Here is a 26,654-nt window from a genome sequence, read left to right as displayed (position 1 = left end):
TCACGACTTGCTGCAGCCATACGCTGTCTAACGTATGAAGCTGAAACAGAAGGTTGGATAACGAAGGACGAAGCTGTGTTCCTCAGAAATGATGACCCGCGGATGCCATATTTTTATTGCCTACCCAAAATTCATAAGGGCATTAACCCTCCACCTGGACGCCCTATAGTGTCAGGCATCAACTCACTACTCGAACCACTGAGCAAATTTTGTGATGTTTTCTTACGGCCTTTGGTCACTAAGACTCCAACATAGCTAAGGGACACCACAGAAGTACTCAATTTAATAGAACAATTTGAGGAACCAGAATCGATCACACTGCTTGTCACCCTAGATGTAGAGGCACTTTATACCAATATTCCGCAAGATGCTACCTTGACGGTTTTGGAAAGTGCCCTACGCCAGCTCAACCCCTGGCCATCCTCTACTCCAATCAGTTTCCTCTGTGATTGTGCCTCACTTGCATTGAAAGAAAACTTCTTTGCATTTCAAAACAAGATCTATCACCAAGTGCAAGGCACTTGTATGGGCAGCACATTTGCGCCTAGCCTGGCATGTCTTTACATGGCCAGGTTCGAAGAAGAACATATCCTCACTGACACCAATCCGTTTACCGGCAACATCCTTTTATGGCGCCGGTATATAGATGATATTATCATCTTTTGGAAAGGGGATGAGGATGCCTGTCGCTCTTTCTTCACATGGATCAACACGATCAACCCCTTCTTGAAATTTGTTGGATCACTGTCACCGGATTCCATCCCTTTCCTGGATCTTCTGATATCACTGGAAGAGGGTACTCTAAAAACTACCAATTACAAAAAACCTACAGATAGGAACAGCTTGCTCCTATTTTCAAGTCACCATCCTAAAGCACTCAGGGAGAACCTACCTGTAGGCCAGTTCCTCCGCCTACGGAGAAATTGCAACACCAGAATAGAATTCGAGAAAGAAGCCGAAACTCTATCTACCAACCTGATCAGAAGGAATTACCCATCCAACATCATAAGACAGGCTCGCAAGAGAGCAAGAAACAACCACAGAGGAGCTCTACTTGAAGTAAAAGAGAAGAAGGAAACTGACAAACTAACCTGTGTGACATCATTCACCTCCTACTCCAATAAAATTCAAAAAATTGTCAAAAAACACTGGAAGATATTAGAAACAGGCAATGTATCACCAGGACCAATACCACTGTTCGCATTCAAAAGGACTGAAAATCTGAGGGACATTTTGGTACATACACGTCCAAAAAACAAAAAAACCAATCCGCAACCAACCCTCTGGACACTACCTCCCGTGTTGGGCCATCACCCATGCGGCACATGTACAGTCTGTCCTCAGACGACGGCAACCAAAGAACTGGAACTTGGACTTTCGAGACCATGGCGTCAAAATCGCCACACTAATTGCAATACCAAGAACTGCGTATACTTGATCACGTGTCCCTGTGGTTCACATTACATAGGTATGACAGCTCGACCAATAAAGATACGCATAGGAGAACATAAAAGTACGATCCGTTGCAAACGGTCAGCAACAAGACTACAGGCTCACTTTCTGGAGAAAAATCATCCCCCAGACAGCCTAAAGTGGACCATTATAGAATCTAACCCTCAATGGTCCATAACTACTTTGTTTGAACGTGAACAACGATGGGTCTTCAGACTTAAAAGTGACAGTGGTGGTCTCAACGATAACATACCCTGGGTCGATCTCACTAGGTGAACCCCTAAGTGGGAGCATCACACACATCATCTGTCTTAGACACAACATATATGACATAATATGTTCCCTGAGACTACTACTATTATAACCATACAATATACACAATAAAATATATTACCCCCTCACATAACGGTTCCACTCCACCATCTCCTTTTGTGTACTACTCCACTACTAAGACTAGACACTTACAAAACTTCCAGGAGATATTGACCACATATCTCCAATTTTCATTACAGTCAATAGATCTTTATGTCTCCTGCTACACATATATAGATATATATATATATATATATATATGAGAGATATCTTTACCACTTTGTCTAATGTCTGGCTCTAATACTAGCTCATAAACAGGACTTTGATACAACTTGCTGCCCCGATATTGCCATCCCCGTCACATTGGCTATCTCACTATCCGATCCCTGTCCATTATGGCTGCCCCTTAAGAACGCCAGAGAACAGTATCGCCACGTAGTTCCATCACATGTCATGTGCACTCCCCTGCTCCAATACCGTAGGGCGCTTATATTTGGATACTGCTGCCCCGAGTTACTGCCGGAATCTCACTTTCTGATCCCGTTCCAACATGGCCGCACTAATAGAACGCCAGACGACTACTTCGTCACCACGTTCCTACGCATGTCACGTGCACCCCCCTGCTCCAATCACGTAGGACGTGTATATTATGGATACCGCTGCCCCGAGTTGCCGTCCAGCAGCCGAAGCTACCGGGTAGGTGTTCCGGAGCACAGAAGAAGAGCACGCAGTGAGTACTTTCTCTAATTAGAATGACATTATCCGTCATAGTGTACAATGATCGATACCGGCCCTCCTTTCCTGACCGCCTCGATCTCGAGGGGCTTAAAGCACCGTTACTGTTCTTGCTAACTGTTCAGGGCAGTTTGAGTATTTCTCTGTACTGTTACCGGTACCGGTCCGGTTAACCAGCCGTCTCCACATCGACCGGCCCAAAAGATCATAGCCACTAACCATATCCTGAGCGGCCTATATATCAGAGCCATACCGCCTGTGTGTATTTATTTCTTCCTGGCATACTGTATTATTAACGACATCGGTCCCGATTTGCGGGCCGTTTTTTCACAGCTGCCTTCACTGCTATTTGGCCAAGCTGACGAGGCCTGACCTGGAACTAGGGAGGGTAGGCACAGCGTTGTTGTGTTTTACGGCATACTCACCCTCATAGTACATGTGGCTTTAAGAGCACAGCAGATCACTTTTGATCACACTCATGAGTCATGATTAATGATATTTGGACACCTCTCCCGTATGCACACTAGTCACACCATAGACCCGCGATGTCACTTTTTAGTGAGCATTCTTGCCACCTAGTCTAGCCGTACACATGGACCACTTGACCACTACTTATTTTAGTTTTAAGCATTCCAGGGACATCCTTGCCCCTCTCCATCCACTTGCATGCTTGTGTCTAGCTAGGTTCCCCACCTAGGCACTTTCCGACACACCAGCATGCAGAGATATACTATCCACATGACTTTAGACTGTTATTAACGGCCTTGGACTGTGTTCTCTTTCCCTTCTCTCCCCCTATGTGTGCTTTTTGTCTCCTCTATAGGCCGTAACAAGGGACACGCTAGACGACGTGTCTCTTATCTCTTGTTTTGCAACTACCTTTCCTACAATTAGGACTCATGGGTTTATAGGGTGTCTCTTTCCCGACTCCCATTTGACATACCTTACTCTTTTGGTCCTGATGAAGCGCCCCCAGATCCACTAGGGACTATCTATGGCGCGAAACATGTCGACCCCTTGACACATTCACTTTATTCACTACACGGGTGAGAGAAGAGGGATTGTATTTTTTCATTTTCCCCTCTCACACAGGTAACTGAGATTGCTTCTCCATCACCGTGATATATTTTATCCGGACCCCGAGGACACCCTTAATAAATTGCAAGTGTCCTTGGGCTCTTTTTAGAACTCAATCACCACACCACTTACACTTAGCCCCACACACCCCCATGCACAAATGCGGCAAACTCCTTGAAGATCTCCGACAAAGAGCCCCGTCAAACGGGCCCGTGAGGGACTGCAGCGCCACCCCCACGAGGAGCACCAGCCCGATGATGATGCTATACACCTGTTTGGGTGTGTGAGGGCACTTACAGATCCACATAGGAGTACCTTCACTCTTTCTCGGCACACTCTAACCATCTTGGAGACACTGCACATTCTTCAAAAGCCTAACTGGCTTTCTGAATCTCTCTTACTTTATTCTTTAGGAACTGTTACCATCATACTGCTGTTGCATTTAACTTGGGAGCCCTGGTACAGGACCTTTTCTAATAGCTCCTCGTCCCCCCCTCCTTTGTTGATATAACCTGAAAATGCCCCATATTCAATTGTCAGTTGTTCCATTCTTATTAGTGTATGGGCTGGATCAGAGGTGTATATTATTAAATCGTCTGCGTATTACGCGATTTTACTATGTGACGGAAGTTGATGTATGGGTGTGATTTGGTCATCGGCTCTCAGCATGTGTGCTAGTGGTTCTATGTAAAGGTCGAAAAGGAGTGGAGAAAAGGGGCAGCCCGGCCTTGTCCCTCTGTGGATCTCAAAACTCCTTGTCAATGTGCCGTTGATAAGTATCTTGGCCGTTGGATGTTCATACAGCTTTTACATTGCTCTTATAAAATCTCGGCCTAAACCCATAGTCTCCAGCAAGCACACCCCATAAAAACCGCCAGCTGACTCGGTCAAATGCCTTGGTGGCATCTATAGTGATTACCGCCAACGGAATTGATCGAGCTACTGCTAAATCTATTGTTCCAATCAAGGACAGAGTAAGATCCTGTATTTGTCGCTTTGGAACGAAGCCTTTCTGAACAATATGAATTAATTGTGGGGCGACCTCAGCCAAGCGACCCGCCAAGATATCCGTATAAACTTTATGATCTGTATTTAATAGAGAGATCGTGCGGCAAGAGTCAGCCCTTTTCGGATCTTTTGTAGGTTTTAAAATCATTGTTATTATGGCTTCGCTCCAAGACCTCGGGGTAAACCCATCCTCTCTGTACACTAAATTAAAGAGAGCCTTCATCTCTGGCACTATCTCATCTGCTAACAATTTGTAGACTTCAATTGGTATAGAATCAGGACCTGCTGCTTTGCCATTTTTCACGCGTTTGAGCTGCTCTATAATTTCCCTCTCTGTGATGGGAGCATCAAGCTTATTCCTGCCCTCAGTTGTTAAGACTGGAAGACCAACATTTTTTAACCAGTGTTTCAGACCCTCTTCATTTGGCGACACCGATTCTGGTATAACTCAGAAAAACAGGAAAGCAAGTTCTCCTGTATTTCCTCTTCTTTGAGATTGCTCCCTCCTGATTGATTATCAGCTCCCTGATAGGATTCCTCGTTCTCTCCGCCTTGGACTTCCAGGCTAAGAGTGCACCAGCTTTTTCTCCGTACTCAAAATGTTTCCCTGCATTTTAGGTCTAATTTAATCTTATAGTTCATCCTAGCTTCCTCAAGATTTTTCAGAATCTCTTCCCTCTGCTGCAAATTATGTGATTCTTGCTGCGCTCTTCCCTCTAACATCTCGATCTCCTCTTCCAATTTTTTTTATATCAGCCCTTTCAACCTTATTCTTATAGGAGACCGAACTTTGAAATACCCCCCTGAGGTAGGCTTTAAAAGTCCAGAAATATTAGAAGTAGTATAGTTTACTATTCCAACACCTTCCCTACTGTTGCATAGGCTGAAGTTGGAATAGTAGATGATATATTTCTAATGTCAGCGGGCCATCTACTGAAGTCGATGTAATGACTTGCGTAGTAATGGCATTGCGTGGTAACAACGACCGCGTTCTAATGCCATGCGATGTAATGACTCACGTAGTAACGAGTCATATTCGTTTTTCCCTCCTCTACTGGAGCCCGACAACGGTGAGAGCCTCAACCTGAAGTGACCAGTCAGCCAAGCACCTTTGCACCCGAGCCCCCCAAGCTGGGTTTACGGCTTCTAACTGCATCTCCTTGGCCTAGGGACCCCCCAACCTGAGCTCTTCTTTGAGTTCAGCCAGACCTGTCCCCAAGTCTCTCATTGCAGCATCTTTGTTTCAGGTCCCCTGGACTTTACCGGTGTAGCGCTTGAGGCTACCATCCCGACCAGCACCACTGCACCCGGACACACAAGGGCCGGTACAAGGAAACTTCTGATGGTACTTTGGACCTTGCCCCCCCTCCCTTCCCCTAGCACCGTAAGTCCCAAAGGGCACCCCTGAACTGTGTCTGCAAGTAGCATATTACTGTATGTGTTTTCCCTCCCATAGGTTAACATTGTAGCGTTCGAGGCTCATGCCTCAAAACCGCTATTTAAGTTATTTTACTGTTTGCTTCTAAAATCAATATTTCCGAAAGTACTTACGTTGTTCTAAAGATTTTGGTGTCTAAATTCATATAAAAATGCACTTTATTTTTATAGATTGACCTCAGATTTCTTATTGTGTGTGTGAACCATTTATTGACTATGTGTACAGCAAATGCTTAACACTCCTCTCTGATAGGTTAAGCTGCTTGACCACACTACCACAAATAGAGCACTTGGAATTATTAAATTAAACACTGTAAGCACAAGAGGGTCTTCTTGACTTTTTGCGTGGTGTGCCCTTACAATGGCAACACTACATAAAAAGGCAGCTTCCTACAGCAGACTTCCTTGCAAATGAGGCCCAGCTGGAAATGATAGGTGATCTGTTCAACCTGGAGACTGGCATACCAATTGCCTGATGGTATGACTTTCTATTTTTGTAATGAAGCCCATATTTTAACCCAGCTTTAAATGTGTGCTCGAGGAATATTCTTGCAAATGAAAGTTTAAAGCATCTAACTCGAGTCCAGACCAAAAAGGGCCAACCAGAGGCCAGCCAAGATTCGAATGAGAGAAGACTTGTTAGTGAAATATTCTCAACATTCAACATTACGACAGTGGAGGGAATTCAATTTGTCCAGTTAACTGAAACATTCCACTACCCATCAAATACATAGCAAGAACAAGGTTCCTGCCAAGGGGACACTCGATATCCAAGCCCTAAGTGGCTCAAAACAAGCTGACTCTGCCATACCAACCAGCAGTCTTGGAAAAGCTTTAAGTGCACCCGATGATCTCGACCTGCCCTCTACACCTGTCAAGAGTCCACTTAACACAATTCAGAGCTAGGAAGGCAGAGGATCGTCCGCTGCAGTTGGCTGCACATGTCTTACAGCAGGGAGCTGGATAAGGTGTCCTTGCGGGCAGGGCCACTCAAGAAAGTAAACAAGCAAATCCAATGGCCAGGTGCCAGCTCTCTCCACTTGAAAAAGTTCCTCTGACAAACCGACTTCAGAACTACTGTTCCAGCCCTTACACTTTTGCATCTGGATAGTAGCAATAACCTGCTCCATGGCCACCCAAACTAAGTAACTTTCAGCCCTCCTTCCCAATTCTGGGCATAATATATACTACAGCACAACTCATCACGGGCCTGAAGAAATAGGACCACATAATCCCGACCCTGATGGAACTCCAATGGCTCCTTTTGTTGGCCGGAAGTCTCTTCAATACCAACTGTATCATGTATTAAGCCATCTCAACCGACATCTCTGTGTATCTTGCTGACAAGATACCTGCAGCCAGGGTGACAAACTGTAGACATGCAGAAAAGAACAAGCATCTGCAATGCAATAGGTCTTGCATTTACACAAGTTTGAGCAATTGGCATTGCAAATGGCAATGCCTTTTATTTAGGTTTTGGTTTTTAAATCATAAATAAAAGACCTATTGCATTCCAAATGCTTTAAAGCATCGCTGAGTTGGCTCTTCTGTCTTCCATGGCCCCTGAAGAGCTTCCCGTTTGCTACGAGTTAAATTAACAAGCCAGTGGTCTTAACTGCACACTAGAGACCCTCCTGCAGTAAGAGAAACTCATTAATGAAAATAGTGCTTACAGACTAAAGAAGACGTACCGGGTAACAACCGAAGTAAAAGGGCCAGTCCTCATGGGAGGTTACACATGAAGACAAGGCGGTACTAAGGAGGGACTAACAAGGCTAATAAAACAAGCATTTTTAATGCAATAGGTCTCACATTATTAAAGTTTGAGCTGTTGGTATTGCTAATAATAATAATGCAACACCAATAGCAGCTCAAAGATTCAGTAATGTGAGACCTATTGCATTGCAATTGTTTTTTATGTTTTTTGTTTGATATAACACAAACTTGAGTGAAAGGTGTGTATTTATGTTGCATTGAGTACAGTGTAATTATGTGTTGTGTTATTACGTGGCACAGAGTGGTATTGTGTGGAGTGTATTTATCTTGCATTAAGTAGAGCGTAATTATGTGACGTGCAATTATGTAGTACTGAGTGGTATGTGGAGTGTATTTATGTTGTATTGAATACAGTGCAATTATGTGATGTGTAATCGCACAACCACACACCCACAACCACAACCACACACACAACCACCACAACCACACAAACAAACCACACCCAAACACACCCACACAAACACACCACACCCACACACCCAACCACACAAACCCACAAACCACACACAAACCACACCCACACAGCCACAAACACAACTACAACACACACACAACTACAACACACACACAACCACAAGCACACACAACCACACACACACAGCCACCCACACAACCACACACAACTTAAGGTAATCGGGTAACGGAAAGAGAAAGAACTCTATCCAAAATCACACGTTTTCAGTCCAGTCAAAGTATGACTTATCCCCAACGAGTCCTTGTTTTGTAGCTAAGCAGATACAGTCAATTATTTCAGTAAGCCTGACGCGACATTAGGAAAAGAGAAGTATAGTGCAATTATTAGGCACACATTGTTTACCTTGTAACCGCGTACATATTTGCAGCGCATTTTCATTTTTTTTACCTTGTAACCGCCTTCATTTATTTTACCTTGTAACGAAGTAAATATTTGCAGCGCATTTTCATTTACTTTGCCTTGTAACCGCTATTTTACCTTGTAACCACGTAAAGATTAGCCACGCATTCCTCAATTAAGCAAAAAACTGTATTGCAGCCGCAAAGCCACAAATAAAGTGATCGCAAAACTGAAAGCAAAGCCACAAGATGTATTTGTTTTACTGTCTGTTTCTTCTCTCATAGTGTACTCATCTTTCTCTTAGTTTGTGCGTTTCTATCTCTCTCTCAGTCTATCTGTGTGTCTCTGTCTTTGTATATGCTCCTCTGTGCCCGTCATGCTCCGTTATATGTGTCTACCTATGTGTACACTGTATTTGCGTGTATGTATCAAACTCTATATGTGCCTTTTAGTGTTTATAAGTTTGTCTTTATCTCTGCCTCTGTTCCTCTTTGTCTATCTGTCTCAGTTTCTAGCTTTGTGTATGTGCCTCTGTTTCTGTACATCTCTTTGCTTGTTAATCTCCTTTTCTATGTGTGTACGTCAGTTTTCCTGTACCTAGGTCTAGCTCTGTGTATTTCTGTCTATAACTATTTGTAAGCAAGCGCCATTTTAGATTAAGGGTAACGGAAAGAGAAACAACTCTATCCAAAATCACACGTTTTCAGTCCAGTCAGAAAGTATGACTTAGCCCCAACGAGTCCTTGTTTTGTAGCTAAGCAGATACAGTTAATTATTTCAGTAAGCCTGACGCGACATTAGAAAAAGATAAGTATAGTGCAATTATTAGGCACGCATTGCTTACCTTGTAACCGCGTAAATATTTGCAGCGCATTTTTTTTTTACCCTGTAACCGCCTTCATTTATTTTACCTTGTAACGAAGTAAATATCTGCAGCGCATTTTCATTTACTTTGCCTTGTAACCGCCTTCATTTATTTTACCTTGTAAGCGCGTAAAGATTAGCTTCGCATTCCACCCAATTAAGCAACAAACTGTATTGCAGCCGCAAAGCCACAAGTAAAGTGATCGCAAAACTGAAAGCAAAGCCACAAGTAAAGCGATAGCGAAACCGAAAGCAGTCGCTTTTGGAAGCAGAGACAGCCGCCAATGGTGCGCGCACTTGTGCGCCACAGACAGCCATATGCTTTCAATTATCGCGCCCGTGTTTGGGCACGATAATTGAAACCTGATAGGCTTTAGTGCGCATAACAGACACCAATAGGCCGTGGGCGGAGCGATGCACCCGCATTTGGCCTATTGCGTGCTCTGTCTAAAAAATACAGCCACTAAAAGCCCAAAAATAGAAGACAAAACAAAAAACACACGCACGAGCGTGTACGATTTCAGGGTCCATTTCTGAACCCCGCACAAAAAGACTCGCTGCGCAGTGCAATGCTAGGCGCGAGACCTAAAAATCAGAAGCCAGCATTTAAGGACAATGACACAACCCAATGATAAAAATGGGCAGAGAGTGGGCGGGGCTTCAAGTACATACTCCAATACAGCATGGCTCGCAGAGCAGCGCATGCGCTGCCCCGGCTCAACCTAAAAAACAATGGCCTTCTACATTTAAGCACCTAGGATCTGTAATGACATCCCTATATCCATTAGAACTGACCCAACCCTGCTCCAATTTAGGAAAGAGCTAAAGATACACCTCTTTATTGGACGCCACATTATGACAAAATAACAGTCCAATGCCAATCCCTGAAGTGAACTACTTCTCCAGCCACTCATTGACTATCTACTTTTGATCACGTTTAACGCTCCACTGCCCTGAAGGTTAGCGATATATATATATATATATATATATATATATATATATATATATATATATATATATATATTTTAAAGACAATTTCTCCCAAGTGAAGAAGCAGGTCGCACTCCAACAGCTTTTCAATTGCTTTTCTTTATTTCATAATTCCGTACTTTTCAGCAAAACCAATGAATTGACCGACGCGTTTCGGTATACTCCAATACCTTGCTCACGGTCGTCGTTTTTACAAATGTTAACCAAATACATTTTAAATAAAGATAAGTGAAGGAAGTCCCCTGACAGCAATATCCTGTTGCCGCCCTTTTCGGAGTCCCATGGATTTATGGGTCTTGTAGTTCCAATTCTTTCTTTAAACTCTGGTGCTTTTTTTTAAATTTTGTTTTTATTGACTTTCTGTTCCTGTTGTTATTTTTACCGGTTCGCCACATGTGTCATCATGCTGCTTGGTTCAATTATGCCCTTTGGTGGGCTTTATACACCACCCTATAGGTTGATAAGAACCGGTAAATATTTTACGAACTTTTTCGAACTCAATTTCTTTTTTATACAATTGCTCAATATTGTTCTCCTCTTTTCAATGAAGCCCTCCAGTGGGCTGACGCCTAATTATCTGCCCCTTTATGTGGGATAGTGTTATTTCATAGGTGTATGTACAGTTCTTCTGATTGGTTCAATCCGTATGGAGTCATGGAACGCAAATTTAAAATATGACACGATTCTTTCTGACGTAGTATTTTTTCCCTATTTCCACCACGAGAGCTCATCGGTACTGCTTCAAAGCCATAAAATCTCAAAAGTTTCCAATTGGCATTATGGTGTATTTCCATGTGTTTAGCTATGGCATTGTTCCTGTCTTTATTTTTTGTCGCTCGTACATGCTCCAAAATGCGTTTTTTTAATTCGCAAATGGTGGATCCAACATATCTTAGAGGGCATGGACATTCTACCACATATACTATGTATTGACTTTTACAAGTTATCAGGTTCGTAATTTGCCAATTCTTGTTGTTTGCCATTTTCACATCTTTTGTTGGCTTTGGTATTTCGCAGACTTTGCAATTGTAGCATTTGGTAAAACCTGTTGTTCTTAACCAGGATTCCTTATGTTGAATAGTTGTGAAGTGGCTATGTGTTAAGCGATCCTTCAAACTTTTTGCCCTTCTGAATGTTATAACTGGGTGGCCACCCATTTTTTCACCGATCATGTTATCCATTTTGAGAATTTTCCAATTCTTTTTTAGAATGCAAGTGATATCTTTTGCTTCATGGCTGTAATCTATGATCAATCTTATAGGCTCTTCCATATTTTGAGCTTCTTGTTGTTTAGGAATAAGGCATTCTGCCCTGGTCTTTTGATTTGCTCTCTTCCAACTTGTGATTAGGCTTTTTTTAGGATATTTTCTCTGGATGAATCTTTGTACCGTGTTGCCACTGTGTTTTAACCACTCTCCCTCTTCACTGCAGATTCTCCGCAGTCGAAGGAATTCTCCGTATGGTATGCTGGATATAGTTGTTAGCTGGTGAAAACTGGTTGCTTCCAATGTTGTGTTGGTCGCAGTGCTTTTGCGATGTAGCGTCGTTTCCAGATGATTATCTTTTACATAGATTTCCATATCCAGGAAGACAACTCGTTCTTTGCTGAGATTGTGTGTGAATCTCAAATTGGGTGTGCTATTGTTTAGAAGTGTATAGTACTCTTCAAACTTTTCTTCCTTGCCATTCCACACAATTAAAAGGTCATCAATAAACCGGACCCATGTGACAATGTGTTTGGTGTATCGATGGTATTTAATGTTCCAGGCAATTTCTTGTTCCCACCACCCCATTACCAAACAGGCATAGCTGGGGCTGAAGCAATGGGTTTTTCCTTCAGCCCCAGCTAATCTATGTAAAAGATAGACACCTATGAAATAACACTATCCCACATAAAGGGGCAGATAATTAGGCGTCAGCCCACTGGAGGGCTTCATTGAAAAGAGGAGAACAATATTGAGCAATTGTATAAAAAAGAAATTGAGTTCGAAAAAGTTCGTAAAATATTTACCGGTTCTTATCAACCTATAGGGTGGTGTATAAAGCCCACCAAAGGGCATAATTGAACCAAGCAGCATGATGACACATGTGGCGAACCGGTAAAAATAACAACAGGAACAGAAAGTCAATAAAAACAAAATTTAAAAAAAAGCACCAGAGTTTAAAGAAAGAATTGGAACTACAAGACCCATAAATCCATGGGACTCCGAAAAGGGCGGCAACAGGATATTGCTGTCAGGGGACTTCCTTCACTTATCTTTATTTAAAATGTATTTGGTTAACATTTGTAAAAACGACGACCGTGAGCAAGGTATTGGAGTATACCGAAACGCGTCGGTCAATTAATTGGTTTTGCTGAAAAGTACGGAATTATGAAATAAAGAAAAGCAATTGAAAAGCTGTTGGAGTGCGACCTGCTTCTTCTCTTGGGAGAAATTGTCTTTAATATTGGCGGTTTGGTTCAACCGCGAGGCCACGCACCCGCCGAGTAGCGCCTGGAGCAGAGAAAAACTATACACACACACACACACACACACACACACACACACCCACACCCACCCCCCCACCCCCACCCCCCCCAACACTACAGTCAACTAGCCTGCACAATCCAATAGTGAGGAATTAAATACAGAGAAAGGCTATACAGGTACATCATAGAATGAGTTGGAAGGACGAAACCAGACCGACTCGGATCCTGCCTAGGTCCCATTGGACTTTTAAATGCATCCACTTTTTTTATTCTTGGACAGAGTCCCTTGCACAACTATAAAAGATCTAATATATAAACCTAACATCTTACATCATTGATATTATCATTGGTGATGTTATGTAAGCTACTTTGGGAGCAGTGGGTGCTGGGGCACTGGTCTGCACCCATATTAAAGTGAATGCTGTGAAAGGCCAACCCAGTTGGCTCTGTGGTAAGAACTGCAGAGCACAAGGGCTTTTTGAGGCAGCAGACCAGCACACAGAGTATTACGAACATATCCAAAGTGATTGCCCAGCAGGCTCAGCACTTAGTTTGGAGGTGCCCAATAAATCCTAAAGAAGGGGTGCTGACTTCATAGCCTGCACCTGCAGCTTTCTAGACATGGCCATAGGGAAGGAACATCCATAACTACAGCACTGGGGCCATCAGCGAGTACTTCGTTCACTGTTTCAACTCAACATCAAAAAGGGTCTGCACACCAGCATCAGGATATAAAACAATTTAATATGCAGGGATGTAACCTTTGCGTGGTTGCCACTTCTCCTCCACAATGGGCCGTACTCTTGGAAAGCCTGTACCTCTTGCTGCTCAACTTGCTGGGAAAATGAAGATCTGGCTGTGTGACTTCATCCAACAGGAAAGAGCCAAGATCCAGCTGAATGTAGAGAACTTCACGAGGACATCAACAAACTAAGAACTTACCAGCAATCCCAATTTTGCCCCTGCCCAGCTAAAGCATGATGACACTGGGGTGGAATGCAAGAGAATCCAATAACTTTTAGACTTTGAGAAGGGTGAGTTTGTTTTTGATCTCTGGCCTGGCATCCTGTATGATCAGCTTGAAGAGGGTGTGCCAATTCTGGAACCGCTAGAAATATCTGCCCAGCAGCTACTTTCAAGAGATCTTGCTGGTGGAAGCTGTGGACCTCTCTTCAACTTACCAGTGGCCTAGGGCATACCAGCCAGTGCACATTATGAGTGTCCCAGTCACCGGGAAACCTTGACTGCACATGGTAGTTGTCAAGATGAAAGCCTTTGCACCGCATTGAACACCTACAGGGACATCCAGTGGGTACAGTCCCACTAGCTTGCTGCGAACACCAGACAGTAAGCTTAGTGGGCTACTGGACTTGGGCACCAGTTAATAGCACAGTGTCCCGGCGGCCATCATAGATAACCAATTGGTCTCCCCAGAAGCAGTGCCCCAAGAATCCTTTGAAGCCCCTACAAGGAATTCTTTCTTTAATAGTGTGAAACTGTTTCGCTAGGGCAGTGGGTTTTGGGCTAAAGAGGTGTGCTCACCTTCCTCAAAATCCATTAGCTCCGATATCAGCCACTAAACTCACAAGGCCAGACACATCAATATAAGAGTTGGTTCATTGTGTTTTTGTTTCTGAAGAGAACTGCATCTCAGATACTTATTAAAAGCCAGAGCTAACCCACAAACACTCCACTTGGGACAATAGTGGCTGCAGGACTCAGTGTTAATTGTATTTTAGGTATATAGCATGTAGGCGTCAAAGGTCATACGTAGTGGAATCAGACTACAAGGTCAGGATTTCAGTATCACCTTGTTCTCAAACTGAGTGCACCTGGTTTTAGGTCATATGCAGCAGCCAGGGGAGCACACCTGTTCTGCATCTAAGCTCTGCACTCAGTCATTGTACCCTACCCCCAACTGTGCAAGGCTGGTAGCCATGAACAATGTCCAATTGGTGACTGCATGCAAGGTATTTCATTTGGCCATCCCCTGCACCCAGTCCGGATGCATTTGGAAGTACTGCGCATGGTTTCAACTCATATGGAGTATCTACTGGATGCCAGGTGTGGCCTGCAGCTGATGCCTGCGCCCAGTATTCCTTCTCCTGAACCCATTATGCATGGCCTTTCCTGTGCTCTGTCACCACTGGGCACAGGGAGTAGCCTCTGCTAATGGCACAGATCTTGACTCACATTTTAACACTGTAAGGAATTGGAATAACCTGTGCATGGTTTGCACCTGCTCCTCATTTAAACAAACCTAAGGATAATGTCTTAATAACGTACACAATAATTTTAACAATTAATAACTGAGTGTTAGAAGGTGGTTCTGGCACTATGGGCCGCCCGGATTTTTCGCTTTTTGAGCACCTAATTGTTGAGCTTTTACTGTGGGGGAGCCTCATAAGTTGGGACTCACCCACAGTGAACTCAGGATGTAAGAGACTGCATTGGGATTTTACTCGTGTTCCCCTGGCTTGACCAGGCCACTGCGCAGCAGCTGGAGTAAGGGACACCGGGCTGGTTACATGTAGACACGTGTGTACATGGAATAGGCTTTATAGGCTGGAAAGAAACATGCCAGGGAAAGTCAGTGTGTTTTACTGTGTTTTCACTTCATTATTCCCCTATGGGAATGTGGGGCCCATGGCTAGATTAACTTCCGTTAGGCCTACATATTCCAGACACGCACTTCAGTCCAATGTAGCGAATGTGAAAATTAGTATTCTGCAGAGTCCAAAGTCATATTTGTACTGCTTTTGGGTCATCCAGAACTGTCATATTTCTCTGAGCCAGCCATGAGCAGACCCAGGCTGAGGGCTGACCTCAGCTGGATGGATTGATAACCTTTCTTCCACAAGGGCCTCCTCTCCACGAAGAGAAGATGGGTGGGGCTACAGGCCAATCCATCAACCGCTGTCGCTGGGTGCCAGGCACCAGGCTGCACCAAGGAGGGAAGGCAGCTTGGGGGGGGAAGGTGCTTCCGAGACATGTGGCAGAAACCCTGGACGACACCATTTTGAACAAGCTCAGAGGCTGGACAAGAAGGAGGGGGCAGGGACGTGATGTGTCGCTGTTTGATAGGACCAACAGAGACTTCCTGCCAGCCCCCTACTCAACTTTTAAAAAGTTCTTGCACAGGAAGAGAAGGTCTCTCTGGGGTGTGGAGCCTGGCGCAATGGGCAGTTGGAAGGAGAGACCCCCTGACTGCCCCCAGGACCCTATCAGCACCAGAAGAAGAGCCCAGGACTGGTGCACAGAAACAGGGGCCTCTGCGCAGGGAGAGAGGCCCAGAAGGAGAGCCTATTGAAAGGCTGGCGCAGGGAGCCAGTGAAGACAGCACACTGCTGAATCTACCCTCTCAGAGACCCAGAGGGCATCAGAGAGTGTTCCCAGTGGCTGGGGCTGGTAAAGAGGAGCATGAAGCGCCCCATAATGTCTCGCCAGGCATTTGGAAATCTGCCATTTTGGTGCTTTGTGGCCCCCAGAAGAGAGGAGGGGGTCACCCTCATGTGTGAAAAGGGGTGCAGGGGGGCTGCAGGAGCACCGCAGTCTCCCCCAGCATAAAGAAGAACAGTCCACCCCTAAGTTTCACGGGGCATCTGAAAGAATAACCCCTCAAGGGCTCAGCCAGCCTTTAACACCTTCTAGGCTGGAACTTATGTTCTACAGCTGAGGGTGTACTATGAAGTGCATCATGGAGTGAAGGGCTGAGTTAGGGATGTCTGGAAGGCATCCCCTGGAGGTGAAGTGGTGTAATTGCACCGAAATGCATTTACTATTGGTTATTTCTTTTTAGGTGGACTGAAAGTCACATACAAATATACATAAGCTGTTGGAATTACTTTGTGACATTGCATAACATCTCCACCCCTCCCGCAGGGGGGGTGGGGTCTAGTACCACCACTCCCATGTATGCACATCAACTTGCCCCCAATGCAGTTAGTTGAACATAACCTGGAGCGAGGGCCCTGCGCACTGGCACCATCCCAGTGGCGACCCACCCCATTACCTCAACAAGCATTAGAAAGGGGTAAACCTGCCTTGGTGACACATGACCCTGACTGAGCATCTCCTACTGACCATAAAGTATGCACCTCTATATCTTAAGGGCTAGTAGTCTGGGGTCTTCACCTAAGCGCAGCAGCAAGAATCCATGTTTACGCACACTTTAGAATGACAGTACTCATCACCTTGGTTGATCATTTGAATGCATTGCAATTACAGCCCCTAAGGGCATCACAGATGAAATCACAGGATTGCGCATATACAGCCAGACACCCTAGCAGGACTGTCTGGCAACATAGCCCCACTTGGCTTATGACATCTTCTTACACATGTGACTTACTCCTGGCAACTACACTTCTCCTGCAGTGCGCCTCTTCACTTTAAAAGGAATCACAGGTAAAAGCATGGGATTACGTAAATACAGCCAGACCCCCTAGCAGGAAGGTCCAGCAACATAACTCCGTTTAGCTTAACATCACCTTACACATGTGACTTACAGTCCCTTCAAAAGAAGTACTCCTGGCAACTACACTTCTCCTGCAGTGCGCCTCTTCACTTTAAAACGAATCACAGGTAAAAGCATGGGATTACGTAAATACAGCCAGACCCCCTAGCAGGAAGGTCCAGCAACATAACTCCATTTAGCTTAACATCACCTTACACAGGTACTTCACTTTACACATGTGACTTTCAGTCCACCTAAAAAGAAATAACCAATAGTAAATGCGGAGACGCGTAGGAACATGGCGACCGCTTGACGCTAGCGGCCGTAGACGGAAGTCCGGAGGGCAGCGCAGACGTTGGAGTGCTGGCGCGCAAGTGAAGCGGCAGGAGACGCGCTACACAACACGAACCCATTATGGAGAGAGGGTGCATAGCAAAAATAGCGGGAATATAGTTTGTTCAGCCCGCTGTGGAGGAAAGTAGGCACTTACCAGGTAAATGCCTGCGGAGCTTGTTTGGGACCAGGGGAGACGCCCGGAAGCACAGCTGACGTGCTGGGAGGAGGCAGCAGGAAGCCTGCGGCGGATCTGGTGGGCCGGCTTTGGGGATAGAGGCAGAGGCAGAACAAGCAGGATTTCCCTGATACAGTTGGGAGCCGAGAGGGAAGTCTCGAGCAAAGAGTTGGCTGTACAGACGAGCAGGTTAAGAGAAGGGGGAAGATACCCCTCTGCTTATGGAGAGAGAGATTCCTAAGGAAGGTGAGGCGCTTTCCAGGTATACGCTGAGGACCAGGAACGTTTGCAGTAAGAGTTTTCTTTCTACTTTACCGGACACTTTGGCTGATGTACCACAAGTGGAAAGGACTGTTGCTAAAGTAAAAAGAGGGCGACAGGGGGGCTGTTTCCAAGCAAAAGAGCCCAGGGAGACCACTAGGTAATCCAGCGAGGGAAAGAATATAAGGAAATCCTCCCTTCTAACTACAAGAGTAAAAGTGACTCCTTCTCTTAAATCCTTTTTTCGTGTTCTCCCTCATATGCAGAAGGATAAAACAGTAAACGTAAGCTCCTATCCTGAAGAGTGTTTACCTAAAGATACAAGGACGTGCGCAGCTAATTCACTAAAGATTAATGATATGGAAACCAGTGCAGGAAAAAGTCCTAGTGTTTTAGGAGTGGAGAATAGGGTCTCACAACAAGATATAATAACAATTCCAACTAGTAATAAATACTCAGTTTTAACAGCAGTTGAAGAGTTGGAATCTTCACCATCACCATCAACGCTTGCGCAAATTCCAGAATCAATCTCGGTACCAAACAGAGATAATCTAGATTGTGTAAACCCTCCAGAAGGAACAGCAGAGGAGGAGACGGAGTCCTCACTGGCTAATATCCTACTGGAATTAAAGAAGGATATTAAAGAGCGCTTTGAAGTGTCAGAGGCTAATCAAACAAATATACAAGCATCCAGCTCATTATTGGCCCAGAAACTTGATGAGGTCACGACCCGCACAAAAAAATTAGAGGAAGAAGTCAGCACCATTAGACAAGATGTTGTGAAAAATAAAACTGAGATCTCTAACCTGGGGAAACAAAACCAGATGTTAAAAGATGACAGAGAAAATTGAGAATCATTCCCGAAGGAATAACATAAGATTTCTGAATATTCCTGAGAATGAAGAAGGCGCAGATACGAAGGCCTTTATTATTGGATTGCTTCGGGAAACGATTCTGAAGGATATGGCGGAGATTAATCTTGAGAGCGAAATACAAAGAGCACACAGAGAGCCGTTTCGGCGGAACCCACAGAAAACTAAACCCAGAAAGATTTTGGTGAACTTTCTTTCTTATAGCATCAAGGAGGAGATACTAAATAGAGCCTTAAAAAATGGTCCATATCTGGTTAATGGTTTTTCTCTCCTGGTGAGGTCTGACATATGCAGGGCTACAGAACAAAAACAGTGGGAGTTAGGCGGGAAGATTGAAGAGCTCAGAAGGTTGGGAGCGAAAGTCCAGTTAAAATTTCCAGCTGTGCTCCGTATAATGTGGAACAATAAAATGTATAACTACCGCTCAGTGGAAGATGTTGATGAATTAATCAGCAGAATGTCCCATGAGAATGGATTTAAGTAAGAAATAGTAAGCTGCTCACCAGCATTCTTCATAAAGATATAAATAAGTTGGCTTGATTCTCTCCGGACTGTCCGTCAATAGGCATCTCTTATGCCTAATAATCTAGGGAGGGTTCCTCGGGGGGGGGGGGCACAGCAGTGGAGCAGGGGGGGGGGGTTGGGGAGCACGGGTGGGGAGCAGGGGGAAAAAAAGAAAAAAGTTCTCAAAACCATGTATGCAGGGTTATTTTGTCAGAATCAGGCTGAGATCAGGAAAAGAATCTATTAAGGAAAGATGAGTTCAACTAATGTTTCGAGTATTAAAATTATTACTTGGAACGTGAATGGTATGAGATCTAAACCTAGACAGAGACGAATACTCGAGTATTTAAGAAATAGCCAGGCACAGATAATGATGCTGCAGGAGACACATCTCCTGGCAAGTGAGAGTAAGGAATTGTTTGGAAAATATGGATGGCTGCAAAATTTTGTTGTTTCAGATCAACCATTTTGTTGTAAGGGTGTGGCTATTCTGATTAAGAGCGGTTGTGGGATAGTATTACGAGAGTCAAATACAGATAGTTCAGGTAGGTGGGCATTAGCCCAAGTTAGGTGGGCAGATATGGATCTTTTATGTATTGGCTATTACGGCCCAAATGAGGATAACTCTCAATACATTGTCGATTTAGAACTCAGGATGGCAGCAACCTCAGTTCCTGTAATCTTAGGTGGCGATTTTAATGTATTATTAGATCCAGTGTTAGATAGGTCTACCAAAAGAGAGAACATATCTGTCCCTAGAATGAGAGGTGCTCTGAGGAATATGATATCTGATTTTAATTTAGTAGATATATGGAGGCATATGAAGGGTAAAACAAGAGGGTATACATACCATAGCAAAAAATACCATCACTTTTCAAGGCTTGATTATTTTCTATTTTCTAGTCGAAATTTCATTTTCAGCAAATATTAAAAAGATTGAGCATCTTCCCGTCCATATCTCAGACCACTCACTAGTAATGATAACTGTACAAGCCCAGAGTCCACAACCCCTCAGAAGATGGACTTTAAGGCGGGCATTACTATTAGGAGAAGGGGTGGAGAAAGCTTTAAAGGAAGCAGCGAGGGAATATTTTATTAACAATCAAGACACTGCTTCCTTGCATATTGTCTGGGATACCTTTAAGGCGTATATAAGGGGAAACCTAAAAAGCCTAAACATATCGGAAAATCGGAAAGAGCAAATAGAATTAAAGGACAGTGAAAAGAAGATCAGGGTTTTAGAAGAGGCCTTGTATTCTATGAGTTCAGAGGAAGAAAAAGTGAGGATAGAGGAAAAGCTGTATGAGGCTCGATTGGAATTTAAAATGAAAATAGATCAGAAGTATAAAGCTAGATGGCAAGCGGCAAATATAAAAGAGTTTGAATATGTGGAGAAAGCCGGAGCGTTACTTGCATGGAAAGCTAAAGTGGAAAGGTCTAGAAACGATATTAAGGAGTCAAAAAGTGAAACAGGAGAAAAGATGAATAATTGGGACTCTATGCAGGAGCATATAGTATCAGTGTTTTCAAAGTTATATACAGAAAATATTGTTGCTGACCCTTTAAAATCTAGATGTTGGCTTGGTACACTCGAGCTCCCGTTACTGAGTGAAGAAGGGAAAGACATGCTTGAAGCCCCAATTACGAAAAAAGAGATTGAAGGAGCAATAAAAAAATCTAAGAAAGGAAAGGCAGCAGGATTAGATGCTCTCCCGGCAGAAGTGTATAAAATTTTAATTGACGAAATATTACCTGTCTGGGAAAAGCTGTTTAATCAGATATATGGAGGGGATGTTCAGGCTCCTGATTCATGGCGTGAGGCTTCTGTGGTCTTAATTTTGAAGCCTACTAAGGATCCTACAAAGGCAGAGTCTTATAGGCCAATCTCCCTGCTAAATGCTGACTATAAGATCTTTGTCAGCATTTTGGCAGGGAGACTGTCCAGAGTAATCCCCCAATTAATACATGAGGACCAGAAGGGGTTTATCCCCGGAAGGCAATTGTGTGAATTAACCCAACAACTAATAGCATGTATTGATATAGCGACGGAAAGATCTGTCCCCTTGGCGGCGGTTGTATTGGACGCCGCTAAGGCGTTTGACCGAGTCTGTTGGGAATATCTATGGGTAGTATTCGAGCATTTAGGGATGGGACCTCACTTTATAGCCACACTAAAAACTTTATACAGTAACTCTACAGCCAGAATTCTATTAAACGGAGCTCTTACTAAAAGTTTCGAAATAACTAGAGGGACAAGACAGGGCTGCACAATTTCGCCCCTGTTATTCGATTTATATATTGAGCCTTTTGCCCAGGCACTCCGTCAAGATAGTCAGGTAAAGTCTTTTCGTGTAGGAATGTTTGAGAAAAAAATCTCATTATATGCAGACGATTTACTCATATTCACATCAGATCCGGTTATAACGATTCCAAGAGTCCAACAATTGGCGCCTGAGTTTGGGATTTTATCAGGGTATTTGGTAAATAAAGATAAAACCGGGGTTATGTGCTGGAACACCCCTGACTGGAAAGGGAGCGTACAGAAAGAGATCAGATATCTAGGGATCAATATTCTCAATGAAGTACAGAATGTCCCACAAAATAATTTGGAAAGAATTACACAGGAAATTGTAAAAATATTGGGAAGGTGGAAGTATATGGGAGGGTTAATTTGATCAAAATGGTCATTCTCCCGAAACTTACATTTCTTTTTAATTGCATACCTTTATCTTTTCCGAGTGGACAAATGGACAAAATACAGGGTAAATTGAGTAGTTTTGTTTGGGCAGATAGGGGAACGCGTATGTCTTGGAAAAAACGTAGACGCCGACTGGCGGAAGGAGGGCTCGCATTACCAGATGTAAAATTATATTGTATGGCATTTCAGTTCAAAAATTGTAGGATCTTACTATGCATAACAGGGCACCGGGTATGGGGTGGTTTGTGCGAAGAAATGATTAAAGAGTGGGGAGGGAAAGGATTTCTGTTCAAGTTTGGTGCAAAAAAATTCTTCAAGAAGATAAAATTAAAAATATTGAAGGCAGCCCTACTTTTGTGGGTTAAGATTAGGAAGATGTTAGGAATTGGGTATTATTCAGGGGGGGGGCCAATATGGGACTCTCCAGGCACGCCTGAATTCCTGCAGGATCAATTGAGTGTCCCATTGAGAAGGGCAGGAATAGAGGTTTGGGGGGACCAGATAGTGACGAATGAAGTAGTCCCATGGGAAGTTTTATCTAATACAACAGGGGGATCACTATCCCGGTTTAAATTTCTTCAGCTGAAGTCTTGGGCGGAAGCGAATAGAGTGAAAACAAAAAGTTTTGGGGAGTTTGAAATGAAACTAAAGAATCAAAATATAATAAAGAAGGAAATTGCTGGATGGTATCATGTATTACTAACCTCCGAGGAAGAAAAAATCAAGGCCCCCTATGAAATCTGGGTCGATGCGATGCAGATTCCCGATCCAAAAAGAGTTTGGTACCTATCCTTTAGGTTGCTTTACAAAACTGTTAAACCAGCAAATTTGAAGAGAAATCACTTTTTCACGGTAAATAGACTATACTGGACTCCAAAAAAATTAGCAAAGTTCGTAACTGATATTCCTCCCCGGTGTCGTAGGTGTGGATTGTTTAGTGCTGATGATAAACATTTGTTTGTTGAATGTCCCTTTTTAGAAGCATACTGGACTGAGGTTGGCAGGATAATCAACGAAATTCTTAAGATTAACATCAAAGTCAACCTCTTATTAGTAATGTTTGGGGTAACAAATTCACCATGTAAGGATATTATTTCAGACAAACAAGCACTGTTATTTTACTTAGTCCTCCTTGCTAGGCGGGAAATCTGCAAGAAATGGCCGGAATCCTCTCCTCCACAAGGGATAGACTGGTTGCGAGCAGTAAGAAGAACTGCGAAAACAGATATTAATTTAGAGCCCAGTACACGATTTTATTCTAAAATTTGGATGGCCTTCCAGATATGGGATGGAGACATAAGTGAGTAACCCCTACTGTCCAATGATTACACCTGTGTGGTCTGTGCAGCCAGGATACTGGAGGGGCACGAGCGCAGGAATTATGGAAGTATTGCAATAGCCTGGAGAGGTGTGAATTGGTAAACAGGCTACTAATTTGCATACAAGGTGGTATGAGGACAATATAAAAATAAAAAAAACACAATAGTAAATGCATTTCGGTGCAATTACACCATTTCACCTCCAGGGGATGCCCTTCTCCAGACATCCCCAACTCAGCCCTTCACTCCATGATGCACTTCATAGTACACCCTCAGCTGTAGAACGTACGTTCCAGCCTAGAAGGTGTTAAAGGCTGGCTGAGCCCTTGAGGGGTTATTCTTTCAGATGCCCCGTGAAACTTAGGGGTGGACTGTTCTTCTTTATGCTGGGGGAGACTGCGGTGCTCCTGCAGCCCCACTGCACCCCTTTTCACACATGAGGGTGACCCCCTCCTCTGGGGGCCACAAAGCACCAAAACGGCAGATTTCCAAATGCCTGGCGAGGCATTATGGGGCGCTTCATGCTCCTCTTTACCAGCCCCAGCCACTGGGAACACTCTCCTCTGCCCTCTGGGTCTCTGAGAGGGTAGATTCAGCAGTGTGCTGTCTTCACTGGCTCCCTGCGCCAGCATTTCATTAGGCTCTCCTTCTGGGCCTCTCTCCCTGCGCAGAGGCCCCTGCTTCTGTGCACCAGTCCTGGGCTCTTCTTCTGGTGCTGATAGGGTCCTGGGGGCAGTCAGGGGGTCTCTCCTTCCAACTGCCCATTGTGCCAGGCTCCAGCACCTTCACCCTCAGCAGACCACACCCCAGAGAGACCTTCTCATCCTGTGCAAGCACTTTTAAAAAGTTGAGTAGGGGGCTGGTAGGAAGTCTCTGTTGGTCCTATCAAACAGCGGCACATCACGTCCCTGCCCCTGCTCCCTCCTTGTCCAGCCTCTGAGCTTGTTCAAAATGGTGTCGTCCAGTGTTTCTGCCACATGTCTCGGAAGCACCTTCCCCCAATATGACAGTTCTGGATGACCCAAAAGCAGTACAAATATGACTTTGGACTCTGCAGAATACTAATTTTCACATTCGCTACATTGGACTTAAGTGCGTGTCTGGAATCTGTAGACCTAACGGAAGTTAATCTAGCCATGGGCCCCACATTCCCTTAGGGGAATAATGAAGTGAAAACACAGTAAAACACACTGACTTTCCCTGGCATGTTTCTTTCCAGCCTATAAAGCCTATTCCATGTACACACGTGTCTGCATGTAACCAGCCCGGTGTCCCTTACTCCAGCTGCTGCACAGTGGCCTGGTCAAGCCAGGGGAACACCAGTAAAATCCCCATGCAGTCTCTTACATCCTGAGTTCACTGTAGGTGAGTCCCAACTTATGAGGCTGCCCCACAGTAAAAGCTCAACAATTAGGTGCTCAAAAAGCGAAAAATCCGGGCGGCCCATAGTGTCAGAACCACCTTCTAACACTGAGTTAATGCCCGACTTGATTAAATTGGTGTCATCATGTGCCACGAGCAATAACGAGCACCGGTGCTTTTAGGCAGTAAGAATCCTCAATTGCCCCAGGGATTAATTCTCATCAATGGCCGTACCAAGAAATGGGCTTGACTGGAGCCGATCCGCAATGAACACCAACGTGCTCAAGCATTAATAGCCATGAAAGGCTTTGGGTAGTAAATGGAATCACTATAAACCCCAGGCAGTAATCTCCATCAAAAGTCCAGTCAGTAATGAGCATCAATAGTTCCCAACAGTAAAGAGCCTCAATTACCCTAAAATAATGAGCATCAATAGCTCCCAACAGTAAGGAGCATCAATTACCCTAAAATAATGAGCATCAATAGCTCCCAACAGTAAGGAGCATCAATTACCCTAAAATAATGAGCATCAATAGCTCCCAACAGTAAGGAGCATCAATTACCCTAAAACGAATTAGTATCAATGGCCAAGTGAGGCTAAATAGCACTAGAGATGAACATCAATACGACTGACCAGTAAGGGATACCAATAGGACCTGACTGTTAAGAATATACTTGCCCCAAACGGCAATGAGCATCAAATGCCCTAGACACCACAGAGCATTAAGTAATTGAGTCACAGTAGCTTTAAGCATTGATGTGAGTGAATGCCTCGGGCATTATTTAATGTGACTGAACTCAGCATTAAGGGGGGGGGGGGGGTTGGTTTGTAACTTTCACAGGTGATCAGCAAGAAGTTACATTTATGAATTGTGATTTATCGGATAATGATCTTCAATGCAATTATGTATTTATAATTTCTTGTAAGAGATTATTTTGCTAAAAGTGTCAATTGCCACAGACCTTATTGAGTATCAAAACCTGGGCAATACTGAGGCTCGCACAAGGAAGCCGAAAGCTGGTCAAAGGCCCATTGACCAGTTCTTAGAGCAGAAGGATATGGACTCTTGATTCAGGGGTAAATTAGGGACAAGTGGATATTGAAACACACTATGTAGTTGGAATTCACTAAGCATGGCTAAATGCCCTGAGCAATTGGATCTGTAGTCAGAGGAAAAGGGTATATTATTTAAAAAAAATTCAAACTCACTGAAAAAATAAATATTTAATTACGGTTCAGTTAATGCAGATGACGTTACCAAACTGAACTATTGTGACTGTTGACATTTACCAGTTAAGGTAGCAATACAAGCTTAAATTCCACCCCATACACTGCCCACAGCTTCATTCATTAATCATAAATGACATAATATATTGTTCAGTAAATTTACAGTATCATTACGGTGCTTACATTATGCAATGCCCTATATCCGATTATTGTTGCCAATTCACCTTGGCAGGTAGTGTGCTTGAACTACACTGAGTTACTGGGGCAGGCTTAAATTCACTTCTTTGCTCAAGGCTGTAACTGCAGCATATTAGTCTGATTTTTATGGTAAGATTTCTGGCTTCAGTGGAGGAGGTAGTACACCACGTCTGGAATGATAGGATAATATGGATCCTGGGGAGGGGGGCTTTTCACAATACAGCAATGGCTTACCACCTCCCGATAGCCAATAACCACCTTTTCTTTAAGGCAGGAAAAATAATTGTTTATGTCTACAGGGCAAGGACCTCCA

General features: G+C 43.9%; 2 protein-coding genes across 5 annotated transcripts in view; one reads left to right on the top strand and one right to left on the bottom strand.

The window, feature by feature from the left end:
* LSP1 (lymphocyte specific protein 1) overlaps window positions 1–26,654 on the bottom strand; it is a 267,129-nt gene that overhangs the window by 8,583 nt on the left and 231,892 nt on the right. The gene's annotated exons all lie outside the window — the stretch shown is intronic.
* The window catches only part of PRR33 (proline rich 33), an 85,321-nt gene that overhangs the window by 56,547 nt on the left and 2,120 nt on the right, over window positions 1–26,654 (top strand). The window lies entirely within an intron of this gene.

Source organism: Triturus cristatus, chromosome 3_1, assembly GCF_964204655.1.
Source record: "Triturus cristatus chromosome 3_1, aTriCri1.1, whole genome shotgun sequence".
Classification (NCBI taxonomy): domain Eukaryota; kingdom Metazoa; phylum Chordata; class Amphibia; order Caudata; family Salamandridae; genus Triturus; species Triturus cristatus.
This window is presented reverse-complemented; position numbering and strand designations above follow the sequence as displayed.